The sequence below is a fragment of the Schistocerca nitens genome, chromosome 2, assembly GCF_023898315.1.
Source record: "Schistocerca nitens isolate TAMUIC-IGC-003100 chromosome 2, iqSchNite1.1, whole genome shotgun sequence".
Taxonomy (NCBI): domain Eukaryota; kingdom Metazoa; phylum Arthropoda; class Insecta; order Orthoptera; family Acrididae; genus Schistocerca; species Schistocerca nitens.
The window spans coordinates 1,080,295,629-1,080,312,151 of record NC_064615.1 but is presented as its reverse complement, the minus strand read 5'-3'; the positions used below and the strand labels follow the sequence as shown (position 1 = coordinate 1,080,312,151).

Here is a 16,523-nt window from a genome sequence, read left to right as displayed (position 1 = left end):
TCCAAACTTTACAGAAGCTCTCCTGCGAACCTTGCAATCTGTAGTTTGTAATGCAAGTAAGACGCGGCTATCCCTCGCGACGTGGTAAAAGGTAAAACGCTCTCTAAAGATGTACGAGTAGAATTTGAGAGATTTTTGAAGAATGCTTCACATATTGGTGCTCCTGCGCAGAGGTCAAGCACACCGTTTGGTAATTCGTCGGCTCGGGTTCGAATCTTTCTCCTGCCATTCTTTTTTTCTTTGTATTTTGTTCTTCGCGATGTTAAACCATTGAGTATAAAATTAAAATATATTTAAACAATTCAGTTTATGTAAGCAAAATTAATATATTCAATTTAGTTGGGATTAATATTCTTGTAAGTAAGGAAATGGTGGTAATAAAAAAACGAGTATATGAATAAAATTCATATAAAAGTGTATGAAAAGAGTTGGATCTGTGGGTGTAATGTTCGCAACGCATTTTTCTTTATTTTACATATTTCTTATTCGGGAATACTGATGCATAGGGTACAGGAGGAGCCAAAGATATGGGACGTATTAATGTATTAAAAAACATAGTAGAAATCATGAACATATAAACAACAGACTTGATCTTAGTGCATTAGGTAAAGCTAATATCGCAACAATATTAAGTCGCTCCTATCATGACAAGTGAAACAGGCTCTCTTTATTTTTGTAATATTGGTAAAAGTTTGCACGATCTGTCAGTGCTCTGTTCTTACCACTGTGGTATGGTGTTCAAATTTTGTTTTTCTAGATATGCGTATTTTGTTGCAGATATTTTTTGTGAGGCCATCTGCTCTTCCCTTTTAATTAACTCTTACAAATATTATAAATATTTTTTGGTTCATTCTGCAGTAAGATTCCTCCAAGGCATTTAAATTTATTATATTTTACCTATTTGTGTTTCTGTGGATTTTGTTACATTTTTATATTTATCATGAAGTTTTTTTCATCTAAGTTTCTGACAACAGTGTTATTTGCTGTTTTTCCCCAGAAGATTTAGTTGGGCAACTTAATGTGTCAGATTTTCTGGAAGTATTGCAAAATCGCCTGCAAAATCCAGTCTGTTAATCTTAACTCTTATATAATTTTCTTCCCAGAATTATCGGTTCTGTTTTGTGAGTTCTTAGCTCCAGATTCCAGACAGTTACAATCATTACTTTTCCATTGCTGTTAAAAAGTAAAGATTCCTTGCCTAACACCAGCTTTTATTTCATCATCATTTCATCCCCATCGACGCGCAAGTTGCCGAAGTGGCGTCAAATCGAAAGACTTGCACCAGGCGAACGGTCTACCCGCTGGGAGGCCCTCGTCACTCGACATTATTATTATTATTTCAAATGGGTGAAATACTTTTCCCAGAACTTCACTTTATATGTCGTATTTGCTAGAGTTCTAATAGTTATGTTTGCTAATCTTACTTTAACACCAAATTCTGTAATGTGTCTATTGTTCCTCTATCAACAAAATGAAATGTTTTCTTGAAATCAATAATGATACTATTATAAAACTGCTGGTCAGCGTTCTGTGGCCCATTATTGAATTTAAGTTAAAATCTGTTCTGTGCATCACCTACCCTACACAAACCACTCTGGTATTCTCCCAATGTTTATCTAAAGTTTCTCCAACTGCATTCAGGAGAATTATTCATAATGTTTTGTATCCCACTGACACGAGTGATACTTTTCATTAATTGTTGAGTATTGTTTGTCTCTTTCTTTTGTATCAGGTAACTTAATGCTATTTTCCACTCTTATGTAATCTTGTGTGTTGTCTAAATGTTTCCGTCAATAAGTCTGCTCAAATGGCGTCTTCAACTGTTGCTTTGTGAATACAGTTGTTTTGATGGCATCATGAATTTCTAGTTCAGTTGGTGGGACGTTTTCTGTTAGATATTCTGTTACTGCTGAAAATTCCAGTTTCAATGTTTTACCAACTTCTTTCTTCTAGCTTTGTTGTCTTCTTTCTCTCTTTTCGTGTTTCTTTGTATTGATGCTTCTACCATAAATAAAAATGACCTGATGTATCAACCTCATTTTTAATGCAATTATAATCATGTCTTCCATTCCAGTCAGTACCCTAATTCTTTTATTTCCAGCCTCTCCTGATGAACCCCAATCTGACTCTCAAGATTGCATATGGATATCTGTATTACACTTCAATGTTTGTACAAAGTGCAGAATAAAAGCAAATTATTAAAGAGCTGGTTTTAAATTACGCCCTGGAGACGAAGTGTCTCGAAAGCTTCCGAGAATTTTTCGGGCTTCCTGTTGTACGACTTTTCTGATTGGCTGTCGCGGACGAGATAGCTTTTAGATATAAGCCAGATGTATCGTGAAGGATGAATATCGGTCTATCTGTCATTTCAAATTTACTCAAGAATGACTTCACTTACCCACCAATCCAATTTCTTCATCCCTCTCTGAAGATAGATACAAGTCGTCTGGCAAGCAAATAACGAAACTTTACTTAACACAGTAGTAGGAAGAACACAGAATTGTAGGGGATTTTGGAGTGCACAGATTTGCAAAATTTAGTACATAGAATTCCTCGCAAAATAGGAATGAGCTGGACATATATCTAGAGACTATAATTAATCCTGCCCAACAAGAATTTCCCAAATTACCTGAAGGCTAAGACTAGTAATATGTGCGTGCTATCAGTTACAACCCTCTGTCTGGAATCTATGACTCTGAATAAGGCAACTGCTCGTAAACAAAAGTGCACACAACGATTCATGGAGGTACACATGCTGGGAGACAGTCTCAGGGCTAGGAATTTATCAGAGGACATTAGAAGAAGAACAAAGTAACAGAAATCCTTGAGAGAATTGCAAGCCTGAAATGGAAGTGATTCGTACACGTTGTTTGAGTAGATCAAAACAAGTGGACCGCTAGAACTGAACACTGGAGATCGTGGGACCACAAGAGAGGCGTTGGAAGACCGCAAAAGAGATGGTGGCTGGAACACGATGATACCAAGAGACTCAGAATCGAAGACAGCGGAAACGTATGGAAGAGGCGTATATCCACCAGTGGATTGAGATAGGCTGAAGAAGAAGATGAAGAAGAATACAGAGGATTGCTACCTGTAGATCAGGATAGCACTGGTAATATGCTTTCTTGCGTTATCCTAATGGTACAGAACTTTAACAATACTTCGAAGACACGGAACAACCATCGGCCTGAACACATCAGAAATGCAACTACTGCTGACCAAATAACCGGCAATATGACCCAGAGATGAACAAGTTGTATATCCTATGGCAGCCCCTACCATCACACGAGGTTCTGGGCCCATACGATGACGATGATCGTAATCTGGAAAAGTTCGTTCTCCCACAACTTCCACACATAAATAAGTCTGCGGTGATGATGTACTCAGATCCTAGACCCACCTGAATTGAAGACACGGTGTCACTCCTGTGTCGAGTACTGTCGTTGTGCGCATCAATGACGACACGTCTCTCTTTGCCACCGCTTAAAGGAAAACCGCAACAGTGCTCGCCGAGCTGGCAGTACTTGTTCCAGACACTGTCGCACTGTTCGTGTGGACAGTTGTCTCACTGCAGGTAAGTACGTTTCCTGACTCAAGGTGCGAAATGTGGCTGTAGGAACCTGCATGGCCGAACGAACATTGTTTCTGTCCCCCCGCGCCCTAATCCCAAGCAGTTGCTGCGATGCTGCGTAGAGCCCATCTAGACCATATCCGCATGACAATGTGCGATCCCAACCAAAGTAAAAGGATAAACTGGATGGTCTCTGACCCTGCCGCTGTCGAGTTTTCATAAGTGATGGTAGACCTCACTCATAGTTACGAAATGCAAGACACGATCTTCTCACAAACACATAACATTCAAATTCTCTTTCTGACTGAGAAATCCACTGCGTAATGATCCTTATATATATGGTGTCACAGCCAGACACCACACGTGCTAGATGGTAGCTTAAATCGGCCGCGGTCCTGTAGTACATGTCGGACCCGCGTGTCGCCACTGTGTGATCGCAAACCTAGCGCCACCACAAGGCAGGTCTCGAGAGACTGACTCGAACTCAGCCCAGTTGTACGGACGACAGAGCTAGCGACTAGACGTACGAAGCCTTTCTCTCTCATTAGCCGAGAGACAGAATAGCCTTCAGCTAAGTTAATGGCTACGAACTAGCAAGGCGCCATTAGCCTTACAGTGATTGTAATTAAAGTCTCCTTTGTGCGATGTACCACAATGATTGATTAAAGATAAGTATTATACCAGCTACGTACTTTTCTTCATAGCATTAATTACGTGTTCCGAAACTGTTTCACTGCGGAAAATCGTAACACGGTCCCTGACTTCAGCCGTCGCACGGACGCCAAAATGGAAAATATTGAAATAAACGATATCGGAATTGAAAAACAACTGCTATCACTTAGTAGCGGAAAAGCATCCGGACCAGACGAGATACCCTTAAGATTCTACAGTGATTATGCTAAAGAACTTGCCCCCTTTCTATCAGCAATTTATCGTAGATCTCTGGAAGAACGTAAAGTACCTAGCGACTGGAAGAAAGCACAGGTCGTTCCCATTTTCAAGAAGGGTCATAAATCAGATGCGAATAATTATAGGCCTATTTCACTTACGTCAATCTGTTGTAGAATAATGGAACATGTTTTGTGTTCTCGTATTATGACGTTCTTAGATAATACAAATCTCCTTCATCATAACCAACATGGATTCCGCAAACAGAGATCATGTGAAACCCAGCTCGCCCTATTTGCCCAAGAAATTCACAGTGCCGTAGACACTGGCGAGCAGATTGATGCCGTATTCCTGGACTTCAGGAAGGCATTTGATACGGTTCCGCACTTACGTTTAGTGAAAAAAATACGTGCTTACGGAATATCGGACCAGGTTTGTGATTGGATTCAGGATTTCCTAGAAGAAAGAACACAACATGTCATTCTTAACGGTTCAAAATCTGCAGATGTAGAGGTAATTTCGGGAGTACCGCAAGGAAGCGTGATAGGACCTTTATTGTTTACAATATACATAAATGACTTAGTTGACAACATCGGTAGCTCCGTGAGGCTATTTGCAGATGACACGGTTGTCTACAAGAAAGTAGCAACATCAGAAGACTCGTACGTACTCCAGGAAGACCTGCAGAGGATTAATGAATGGTGCGACAGCTGGCAGCTTTCCCTAAATGTAGATAAATGTAATATAATGCGCATACATAGGGGCAGAAATCCATTCCAGTACGATTATGCCATAGGTGGTAAATCATTGGAAGCGGTAACGACCGTAAAATACTTAGGAGTTACTATCCGGAGCGATCTGAAGTGGAATGATCACATAAAACAAATAGTGGGAAAAGCAGGCGCCAGGTTGAGATTCATAGGAAGAATTCTAAGAAAATGTGACTCATCGACGAAAGAAGTAGCTTACAAAACGCTTGTTCGTCCGATTCTTGAGTATTGCTCATCAGTATGGGACCCTTACCAGGTTGGATTAATAGAAGAGATAGACATGATCCAGCGAAAAGCAGCGCGATTCGTCATGGGGACATTTAGTCAGCGCGAGAGCGTTACGGAGATGCTGAACAAGCTCCAGTGGCAGACACTTCAAGAAAGGCGTTACGCAATACGGAGAGGTTTATTATCGAAATTACGAGAGAGCACATTCCGGGAAGAGATGGGCAACATATTACTACCGCCCACATATATCTCGCGTAATGATCACAACGAAAAGATCCGAGAAATTAGAGCAAATACGGAGACTTACAAGCAGTCGTTCTTCCCACGCACAATTCGTGAATGGAACAGGGAAGGGGGGATCAGATAGTGGTACAATAAGTACCCTCCGCCACACACCGTAAGGTGGCTCGCGGAGTATAGATGTAGATGTAGATGTATCCTGTTCGAGTACTTCACGCCCGTCTGTGTTAGTCTAGCGTGCCTTTTAAGCCACCTCTATCTACAAGGTGTTGGCCCAGCTGCCGACACATCAATATACATAATGTAGATGATGTTGTATTGTATTGAACTGGCGACCTAGAAACGGCGGAGAGGCTTCGTTCCCGCCGTAGCCCTCACTGGGTCACAACCCCACAACAGGCTACAGCAGTCCACTCAACCCACCGCCGCCCGACACCGAACCCAGGGTTACTGTGCGGTTCGGCCACCAGTGGACTATCCCCCCCCCCCTCCACCCCGAACGTCTCACACAAGTGTAGCCCCAAATGTTTGCGTGGTAGAGTAATTATGGTGTACGCGTACGTGGAGACAGTGTTTGCGCAGCAGTCGCCGACTTAGTGTAACTGAGGCGGAACAAGGGTAACCAGACCGCATTAGCCGAAGCAGACGGAAAACCGCCCAAAAAACCATCCACAGACTGGCCGGCACACCGGACCTCGACACTAATCCGCCGGGCGGATTTGTGCCGGGTACCGGCACGCCTTCCCTCCCGGAAAGCAGTGCGTTAGACAGTAAGGCTAACCGGGCGGGATTAGATGATTTTACTCATACCTACTTTGTATGTGCTGAAATGCTGAAGTATTTTCATATCCAAGCATCATGCCACTTTGATATTTGTTGCGTGCCACCTCTTAAGTGTCGGAATTTGAATTGATGGTGCATAGGGGCGTAATTAAAAGAACGGACTAGTATTAATGAATAAATGCAATAATTTTAGTAGCTGTGTGACCGGTTACGAAGTCTCGTAACCGGTTGGCCCTGATTAGTATTAGCACGCAATCTGACTGCATAAAATAAAAATAAGGAATGACACCAACCATGAACCATGGACCTTGCCGTTGGTGGGGAGGCTTGCGTGCCTCAGCGATACAGATAGCCGTACCGTAGATACAACCACGACGGAGGGGTATCTGTTGAGAGGCCAGACAAACGTGTCGTTCCTGAAGAGGGACAGCAGCCTTTTCAGTAGTTGCAAGGGCAACAGTCTGGATGATTGACTGATCTGGCCTTGTAACAATAACCAAAACGGCCTTGCTGTGCTGGTACTGCGAACGGCTGAAAGCAAGGGGAAACTGCGGCCGTAATTTTTCCCGAGGGCATGCAGCTTTACTGTATGATTAAATGATGATGGCGTCCTCTTGGGTAAAATATTCCGGAGGTAAAATAGTCCCCCATTCGGATCTCCGGGCGGGGACTACTAAAGAGGATGTCGTTATCAGGAGAAAGAAAACTGTCGTTCTACGGATCGGAGCGTGGAATGTCAGGTCCCTTAATCGGGCAGGTAGGTTAGAAAATTTGAAAAGGGAAATGGATAGGTTAAAGTTAGATATAGTGGGAATTAGTGAAGTTCGGTGGCAGGAGGAACAAGATTTCTGGTCAGGTGACTACAGGGTTATAAACACAAAGTCAAATAGGGGTAATCGAGGAGTAGGTTTAATAATGAATAGCAAAATAGGAACGCGGGTAAGCTACTACAAACAGCTTAGTGAACGCATTATTGTGGCCAAGATAGATACGAAGCCCACACCTACTACAGTAGTACAAGTTTATATGCCAACTAGCTCTGCAGATGACGAAGAAATTGAAGAAATGTATGATGAAATAAAAGAAATTATTCACATAGTAAAGGAAGACGAAAATTTAATAGTCATGGGTGACTGGAATTCGAGTGTAGGAAAAGGGAGAGAAGGAAACGTAGTAGGTGAATATGGATTGGGGCTAAGAAATGAAAGAGGAAGCCGCCTGGTAGAATTTTGCACAGAGCACAACATAATCATAGCTAACACTTGGTTTAAGAATCATGATAGAAGGTTGTATACATGGAAGAACCCTGGAGATACTAAAAGGTATCACATAGATTATATAATGGTAAGACAGAGATTTAGGAACCAGGTTTTAAATTGTAAGACATTTCCAGGGGCAGATGTGAACTCTGACCACAATCTATTGGTTATGACCTGTAGATTAAAACTGAAGAAACTGCAAAAAGGTGGGAATTTAAGGAGATGTGACCTGGATAAACTGAAAGAACCAGAGGTTGTACAGAGTTTCAGGGAGAGCATAAGGGAACAATTGACAGGAATGGGGGAAAGAAATACAGTAGAAGAAGAATGGGTAGCTTTGAGGGATGAAGTAGTGAAGGCAGCAGAGGATCAAGTAGGTAAAAAGACGAGGGCTAGTAGAAATCCTTGAGTAACAGAAGAAATATTGAATTTAATTGATGAAAGGAGAAAATATAAAAATGCAGTAAATGAAGCAGGCAAAAAGGAATACAAACGTCTCAAAATTGAGATCGACAGGAAGTGCAAAATGGCTAAGCAGGGATGGCTAGAGGACAAATGTAAGGATGTATAGGCTTATCTCACTAGGGGTAAGATAGATACTGCCTACAGGAAAATTAAAGAGACCTTTGAAGATAAGAGAACCACTTGTATGAATATCAAGAGCTCAGATGGAAACCCAGTTCTAAGCAAAGAAGCGTATGCAGAAAGGTGGAAGGAGTATATAGAGGGTCTATACAAGGGCGATGTACTTGAGGACAATATTATGGAAATGGAAGAGGATGTAGATGAATATGCGAGATACGATACTGCGTGAAGAGTTTGACAGAGCACTGAAAGACCTGAGTCGAAACAAGGCCCCCGGAGTACACAACATTCCATTGGAACTACTGACGGCTTTGGGAGAGCCAGTCCTGACAAAACTCTACTATCTGGTGAGCAAGATGTATGAAACAGGCGAAATACCCACAGACATCAAAAAGAATAGAATAATTCCAATCCCAAAGAAAGCAGGTGTTGACAGATGTGAGAATTACCGAACAATCAGTTTAATAAGCCACAGCTGCAAAATACTAACACGAATTCTTTACAGACGAATGGAAAAACTAGTAGAAGCCGACCTCGGGGAAGATCTGTTTGGATTCCGTAGAAATACTGGAACACGCGAGGCAATACTGACCTTACGACTTATCTTAGAAGAAGGATTAAGGAAACGCAAACCTACGTTTCTAGCATTTGTAGATTTAGAAAAAGCTTTTGACAATGTTGACTGGAATACTTTCTTTCAAATTCTAAAGGTGGCAGGGGTAAAATACAGGGAGGGAAAGGCTATTTACAATTTGTACAGAAACCAGATGGCAGTTATAAGAGTCGAGGGACATGAAAGGGAAGCGGTGGTTGGGAAGGGAGTAAGACAGGGTTGTAGCCTCTCCCCGATGTTATTCAATCTGTATATTGAGCAAGCAGTAAAGGAAACAAAAGAAAAATTCGGAATAGGTATTAAAATCCAGGGAGAAGAAATAAAAACCTTGAGGTTCGCCGATGACATTGTAATTCTGTCAGAGACAGCAAAGGACTTGGAAGAGCAGTTGAACGGAATGGATGGTGTCTTGAAGGGAGGATGTAAGATGAACATCAACAAAAGCAAAACGAGGATAATGGAATGTAGTCGAATTAAGTCGAGTGATGTTGAGGGTATTAGATTAGGAAATGAGACACTTAAAGTAGTAAAGGAGTTTTGCTATTTGGGGAGCAAAATAACTGATGAAGGTAGAAGTAGAGAGGATATAAAATGTAGACTGGCAATGGCAAGGAAAGCGTTTCTGAAGAAGAGAAATTTGTTAACATCGAATATAGATTTAAGTGTCAGGAAGTCATTTCTGAAAGTATTTGTATGGAGTGTAGCCATGTATGGAAGTGAAACATGGACGGTAAATAGTTTGGACAAGAAGAGAATAGAAGCTTTCGAAATGTGGTGCTACAGAAGAATGCTGAAGATTAGATGGGTAGATCACATAACTAATGAGGAGGTACTGAATACGATTGGGGAGAAGAGGAGTTTGTGGCAAAACTTGACCAGAAGAAGGGATCGGTTGGTAGGACATGTTCTGAGGCATCAAGGGATCACCAATTTAGTATTGGAGGGCAGCGTGGAGGGTAAAAATCGTAGGGGGAGACCAAGAGATCAATACACTAAGCAGATTCAGAAGGATGTAGGTTGCAGTAGGTACTGGGAGATGAAGAAGCTTGCACAGGATAGAGTAGCATGGAGAGCTGCATCAAACCAGTCTCAGGACTGAAGACCACAACAACAACAACAAGGAATGAGAAGGAATTTCAATTAACACAATTGATTGATTAAGTCCCCTGCAACTATGAAAGCTACGAAACAACAAAGCACAAGTGTAACTGTTCTGTGTGTGGTAGTGTGATCAATGTACATGTATCTGGCTCGGTTCTTTCTCAATACGACAAAATATTTTTAACACCATTTACAATGAATTAATTGAAAATTAGAAATACTATAACTGCACACAGAAACCAGAATTACTAGTCTAATAAATGAACACGAGCCAGATGCTTTGTTGACTGTACCTCTGAGCAAGAGGGATTCTCATTAAAGAAAACTGTAATACCTTTTTACCTCATTATATATTGAAGAAAATATTCCATTACACTAGCATCATAAATCAAAAGCCCATCTCCTTTCTCAAATATATTCTGACAATTGCAACTTCTTCCATCTATACGTTACACCAACCGAACAGCGTCTACTCTCTCGTCCAACAGAACAACAACTGTCCTCGACATCCTCTGAACTACTACTGCCCAGTGGAGGCGGCGGAATAATAATGTTTGGTGCACTCTCTGGCGCTGTGACTCAGTGTAGCCACCTTTCAATGGTTGGCTAAATGTTCAATTCAGAAAGCGTATGACCTGCAATGCAATGAATTCGTGTTATACAAGCTTACTCTGCACAATCTTTTACACGATCACATTGAAGATTTCACTTACCTTTGCCCCTCTGGCTGGAGAATTACCTCATACAGGAACTCATGATTTTGGAATGAAACATCAAAGTTCTCAGGTACACATTTACATCTGATCGAAACATGCAACCAACTTCTTGTGGTCTCACTACCAGATCTCAAACATCGGTGGCATTGTACTAATGACAAGAATATCAAATTCTTGTCAGCAACACGACAATGCCCCCACGTTCTCACGGCATGATCAGGGTACAAAATGTTTGAGAACTAATGACGTATGTAAGAGAATAATTCGATTATACTAATATCACTACCTTTAACAGTAGTCTTAGACAATGAAATTTAGTGGTAATACACGTTAAGAAACTTGAAACGTGGCAAGTGTCTTTTCATTTTTTCGCCTTAATTACGCAAATGGAGGGAGCTGAATTAGTTTAACAGGACTAATGAAATCGCAGTGATTTATGAGATGATTTCAGTTCATCTTCTTAACCGTCTGTAATCTTAGTATTGTGTATGTCAGTTTGCTTTATGGGTGAGCATTGGTAGTGAGGGCCAATGGCCTTGCCGCAGTGATAACACCGGTTCCCGTTAGATCACCGAAGTTAAGCGCTGTCGGGCTGGGCTAGCACTTGGATGGGTGACCATCCGGTCTGCCGAGCGCTGTTGGCCAGCGCGGTGTACTCAGCCCTTGTGAGGCAAACTGAGGAGCTACTTGATTGAGAAGTAGCGGCTCCGGTCTCGGAAACTGACATACGGCCGGGAGAGCGGTGTGCTGACCACGTGCCCTCCATGTCCGTATCCAGTGTCGCCTGTGGGTTGAGGATGACACGGCGGCCATTCGGTACCTTTGGGCCTTCATGGCCTGTGCGGGAGAAGTTTAGTTTTGTTTGGTGGTGAGGAGTACTGTAAATATGAGACAGGCGACTTGCTGCGAGGCCAGGCGAAAAGAGTCATAGCGGCCTTCGCAGAAACATAGAAGATATGTAGGTATAGCATCCTCGTCACGTCGACGGGTGGATGACACTTTGCCGAACGGTGAGCAGGCACGGAGGTCACTATCTGGTTTAAGTGACTATGGCACGTCTGAAATAAAAAGCCTTTTGTTCCAGAAGACAGGACTCTGTCAGCGCATGGTAGGCACAAGGAACTTACTGAAAGAAATACTTCAGCAGATAAGCGTCTCCTGGCTTACCTAGAAACATGACGAAGCATCTCTGACCGACTTAATATTGCAGCAAAATTGGCGACTAGCCCCATGGACAGTTTTTTAACATTTTCGCAACACCTGCAATGCAAGGCTTGCTGGTGGCTGACTGTGCACTGATTGGTGTGTTACAACCGATGTCAGGAGGACGTAACACTTAGTGGGAAGTTTTTTAGAAAAGAGGGGAAGAAATTCAGTTGGTTGGCTAGCTGACGTTCCACCGTTTCTTTGCACGACAGTTTTTTAAAGAAACAGTTACATTGGTGTGCTGTAGCAACTTTTTAGAGGATTGGTGGACGCATTTTTGTGGCGGGAAGAAAGGAGCGAGCTGCGTTGTCAGAAGACCTTATATATATGTCCTTGATCTTCATACGAAATTTCAGAAGCTTCAGAATAAGTACGTGTTTACTATTGTTGTAAGTCGACTGCATAGAAGAATACGATTCTCAGAAGCCATGAACTCAGCATGAAATGCGTAAAATAGCACGTAAGCAGTTTTTAATAACGCCTGATTTGTGTGGGCACTGACTACAAAAGGAAATTTTTTGCGTGTGTAAAAAATAAGATGTAACTGTATTTATCGAGCTGCAACCCATTGCATTTGGTTACTCCACATGGAATCCCAAACTACAGTTCAGAAAGTGCACCATTGTCGACGGAAACTACAGAAATGTTTAGCATCTAGAGCGAGATCACGTCACACCCATAGCCGAGAGAGCTACTGGTTGACTATGAAACTCCAGGACGCTTCGCTGCGTACATAAAAGTGTAGATTCCACCAAGACATTGCGGGGTATCAACGTACACCAAAGATTCATCGTACAAAAGTAATGGCATAATATTGTCTACCAAAGCTGTCTAAGACACAGTTACTTCTAAATATTTTATTCGAGGAAAAGATTGCAACAACCAATCACTGCTGAAGTTTTGGAATTAATTTAGTTTGTTTTTCTTTACTAGTTCAAATGTTTGCTGATGCATCAGCAGAAGGAGTAAATATATTTGTAACTATTGGTAATGTTTGAAAACTGAAATATGTTCTTATTTCTTCCTTCCGATGTTTCCTCGTTTTCAGTCATTTTCAATACGAAATTCATAGCAGTATCCACATTACTGAATTTTATAAGAGAATTCGCCCTTCTGCACCTCCTCTCTGTTACAGACTGGGCTTCTTTTAGATATGGGATTACAGTCTATTGAATAATGACTGGCTCAACGACTTGCAGTGAACAGAGAAGGATGAATAAATATTTCGACATTTTCCTTATGTCTGTAATTTATTTTCGGCTTCGCCTTGTGTCATATTAGTGTATAAGATAGCTCAATGTCTGCGTTAAGTTAGAAGGTGGCAGTCTGGTTGTGAGATGGCAAATTTGACAAATCTGGATACGAAACAAAGGCTGCGGTGTCAGAATGATCTGCAGGTTTGCCCCACGTCTGTGTACGTTGTTGGCTACATGTCCTCCACATTTGGTACGTGTCGTTACACTCACGTGAGATCCTTGCTCTCTTATTGTTTGAACCAGTTCTAATTTCGTAAAAAAATTCGTCGTAGCCAACATATGCTCCATATTTAAGACACTAACCGTCACATATAATTAAAATTCTGAGAAAAATTCAGAAACGTTGTAGTACAGAGTAGAGACATTTCCCATAAATATTTGGATGTGTATTATGAAAGTATACATAGGGTACGAAGGATTCAGCTCTTCACCAACCAGTCAGTACTTCTCGGTAACCACTGAAGTTCCCTCAACAACTAGGATTTTAAGTGTGCATACCAACATGAGTTGAGTATTACTTCTCTTCAGGAGCAATGACCAAATAAGACAAATGTTGTCTTCTGTAGCTCAAGCCCGTACACCCTTACGTCTGCAAAATGTTTTGACTGAGCAGTGATACTGCCACAACAATGACGTAAGCCTGAGTCCCTATTCTTGAGTGTTTATCAAAGCTGTTCAAAACAAACTTTCCTGGTGACGTGGCAGCGGAAAGTTGACATTTGTTGCAGACAGGAAACGTGATAATCCCGGAGGACGTGTTTTCTTCCGTAAACTACAGTTGCTGACTCATGAGGAGAGTTTCGTTTCCCCAAGAAACAGTGCATTCTACCGCCGATGTGTTCCAGTGACACAGTCCCTTTCCTTCATCCCCCAATATCTTTCAGATTACGCTGATACAATAGCTCCCTACATAGCAATCATATACAACCGCTCGCTCACCGTTAGATCTGTACCTACAGACTGGAAAATTGCGCAGGTCGCACCAGTGTTTAAGAAGGATAGTAGGAGTAATCCATCGAACTACAGACCTATATCATTGATGTCGGTTTGCAGTAGGGTTTTGGAGCATATACTGTATTCAAACATTATGAATCACCTCGAAGGGAACGATCTATTGATACGTAATCAGCATGGTTTCAGAAAACATCGTTCTTGTGCAACGCAGCTAGCTCTTTATTCGCACGAAGTAATGGCCGCTATCGACAGGGGCTCTCAAGTTGATTCCGTATTTCTAGATTTCCGGAAAGTTTTTGACACCGTTCCTCACAAGCGACTTCTAATCAAGCTGCGGGCCTATGGGGTATCGTCTCAGTTGTGCGACTGGATTCGTGATTTCCTGTCAGGAGGGTCGCAGTTCGTAGTAATAGACGGCAAATCTTCGAGTAAAACTGAAGTGATATGAGGTGTTCCCCAGGGAAGCGTCCTGGGACCTCTGCTGTTCCTGATCTATATAAATGACGTGGGTGACAATCTGAGCAGTTCTCTTAGGTTGTTCGCAGATGATGCTGTAATTTACCGTGTAGTATGGTTATGCGAAGACCAGTATCAGTTGCAAAGCGATTTAGAAAAGATTGCTGTATGGTGCGGCAGGTGGCAGTTGACGCTAAATAATGAAAAGTGTGAGGTGATCCACATGAGTTCCAAAAGAAATCGGTTGGAATTCGAATACTCGATAAATAGTACAATTCTCAAGGCTGTCAATTCAACTAAGTACCTGGGTATTAAAATTACGAACAACTTCAGTTGGAAAGACCACATAGATAATATTGTGGGGAAGGTGAGCCAAAGGTTGCGTTTCATTGGCAGGACACTTAGAAGATGCAACAAGTCCACTAAAGAGACAGCTTACACTACACTCGTTCGTCCTCTGTTAGAATATTGCTGCGCGGTGTGGGATCCTTACCAGGTGGGATTGACGGAGGACATCGAAAGGGTGCAAAAAAGGGCAGCTCGTTTTGTATTATTACGTAATAGGGGAGAGAGTGTGGCAGATATGATACGCGAGTTGGGATGGAAGTCATTAAAGCAAAGACGTTTTTCGTCGCCGCGAGATCTATTTACGAAATTTCAGTCACTAACTTTCTCTTCCGAATGCGAAAATATTTTGTTGAGCCCAACCTGCATAGGTAGGAATGATCATCAAAATGAAATAAGAGAAATCAGAGCTCGAACAGAAAGGTTAAGGTGTTCGTTTTTCCCGCGCGCTGTTCGGGAGTGGAATGGTAGAGATATAGTATGATTGTGGTTCGATGAACCCTCTTCCAAGCACTTAAATGTGAATTGCAGAGTAGTCATGTAGATGTAGATGTATCTTTTTATTTTCTCTATTTTGTCCAACGTATTTTTCTCTCTCACCTTGCTGTTTACATACAAATGGTTACTTTACACTAAGGTGGAAAAAAAAAAAAACGTTATGGCATAGCGATATTCTCTTATACAGATGGTGCTGGTATCGCATACACAAGGTATGAAAGGGCAGTGAATTGGCGGAGCTGTCATCTGCACCCAGGTGGTTTATGTGAATGTGATGACTGCCACACGATGGGAATTAATGGGCTTTGTATGCGGAATGGTACTTGTAAGTTGTAAAGAAAGTGGTTCTCTACTTCTGAAAAAATCCCTTTTTAAATAATAAAACATGACCTATACAAGGAATCTGACTACCCCTGTTACTCATGGACGAAAAAAAAATTTTGGCATAGTCTTTGTCAGAATGTGCAGAATCTTATGTGGGGCCAATAAGACGTCAATTTTAATCTAAATATGGTATGCAAATGTTAACGTAATAAAAAGATAAATCAGATAATTCAGCACAATTATTATATAGATGCGATAAATCACTTTAACGGGTGCCAAATGAACAATTGAAGTCAATATAATTCCAGTAAATGTGCAAAAGTAAAAGAAAAATTATTGTAGGGGCCTACATAGACATCGCGCATCTGCTAGATGCCCACAAAATACGTAATTTTGTTTTGAAGCTAACAGCCAATGAAAAAATAGGTGCAAAAATACTATTGGTCAGTTTTCAAGCAGTAATGGCGGACAGTATCAGCTGGTAATATACGTAATTTTATGGTAGCTAATTTTACTGCAGAAAAATATAAAATATGTACTCCCTCCAAAAGAAGTTACACACAAACATTAAAATAAAATTATGTTGAGCAGCAAAATTTCTGAGAAGAATTTTGAAAGAAAATTATTAATTGAACTTTAATTTGGCGGGTTTTCAACACTGTCAACAAGACGAAATAATGGAAAGAATATTTATTGGAACTAAACAAAATTGAACCTTGATATTGTGACA

General features: G+C 41.4%; 1 pseudogene; it reads left to right on the top strand.

The window, feature by feature from the left end:
• Window positions 1–11,280: 11,280 nt before the first annotated feature.
• Window positions 11,281–11,398, top strand: LOC126238343 (5S ribosomal RNA; annotated as a pseudogene).
• Window positions 11,399–16,523: the final 5,125 nt, after the last annotated feature.